This window comes from Lactuca saligna, chromosome 1 (assembly GCF_052625555.1).
Source record: "Lactuca saligna cultivar CGN05327 chromosome 1, ASM5262555v1, whole genome shotgun sequence".
NCBI lineage: Eukaryota > Viridiplantae > Streptophyta > Magnoliopsida > Asterales > Asteraceae > Lactuca > Lactuca saligna.
Genome location: NC_136417.1, coordinates 98732009 through 98733675, shown reverse-complemented (window position 1 = coordinate 98733675; position 1667 = coordinate 98732009).

Here is a 1667-nt window from a genome sequence, read left to right as displayed (position 1 = left end):
AAAACAAAAAAGCGTTTTAGGTTTTAAGTGAATTTAAACTTCTAGATCCTTTGAGATTCATTGAACAATTCAATGGCATGTTTAAATCTCGAGTGTGCCGTTTGTGACTGGGATGCCGAGGATCACAAACAAGGTGTGAATAACCATGCAAATTAGTTTGGTACACCCAATGTTACAACCACCTAATCAATTTACCGGTTAACCACACACCCTCCATTGATCTATGATTAACATCAAGCTACCCTTTGCCACACACTGTCAATCCGGATTAGTGTTCTGGTTAACCACACACACTCCACTAATGGCTTAACAAGGTATAAAGTGCAATTTCATGGGATAGAACCGTGTTCACATTTTCCTAAGTAACTAAGATTTGTGAATTTATAAGTGTTTAGTTACTTTATATTTATCATTATACTTATATATATATATATATATATATATATATATATATATATATCACTATATATTCCATATATCATCTACACCACCTTAACCCTAATTTGAAACCCACCGTTCTCTTTTAAAATTTTTTGTCACTCTTTGCTTCTAAAGTGTATCTAGCCACCACCGTCAGATCCACTTTCCAAACCATCTTTTAAACCACATGAAACGTCGACCACCATCGTAACCTCAAACTTCCTTCTCAGTGTGACACACAACCACCATCTAGCATCGCTCTCGCCACCTGTTCTCACTGTTGTTCCTGATACTGCCACTGTCACCACTGCTTTCGATGCAAGAGCACCATTGAACCACCACTACTACACCTCCAACAATAACACACAACCAATACCACCACAACAAAAAGATCTGAACAAGCCCAAAAGATCATAGATCTAAAACGCCTCACTATTCTCGGCCCCTAACACCACCAGCAAACTGAAATACCTCACTGTCTGGGAATCACAAACCATCTATCTCCATACAAACCATAGACCACCATTTCATACAGTTCGTTACATATCAGCCGACCTAGGTGCAAGTATCCCACGTTATTCAACCTTCATTCCAAATGCACCACTTCCACCACTATCTTTACCTATGCCCACCTATGTCCACGTGAAACCGTAGCTACGACACCTCTCTGGCTACCGTAAACACCAAATCACGTCTTCTATCACTGGGCCACCTATATTGCTACAAGAATACCAAGCTATGCCAACGACATCTATCCTGACGACAAAAGTCGTCGCTACTGTCACCCTATCCTGACGATATTTTGGAACCTTTGACCAATTTTCTTTGACCACGATATTTGTGTCGACGACTAGTTGTCGCCACAAGTCTGGCGGGAACGACGAAAATGTTCGCGGTAATTTGAAAAAATATACTGACGACATGTCGTCGGTATAGGTATCAAAAAATCTATTTTCTATTTTTTTTTATTCCATGTGCCAGAAAAATCAGAACGACGTAGTTTTGGGGAAGGCTATCCCAACGACAAGTCGTCGACACAGGTTTTTTAATTTATATATATATATATATATATTTTTATTTCAGCAAAAAACGCTACATTGTTGTTTATGTGCACCCTATACCAACGATATGTCGGTGGCATAGGGGTTTACCCTAAATAAGATACACAAGCGTTCTTCATTTGCAGACAACGACTGTTCTTTCTTTTACACTCTCCTGCAACAAAAATTGCATTCCAACTCAAATCA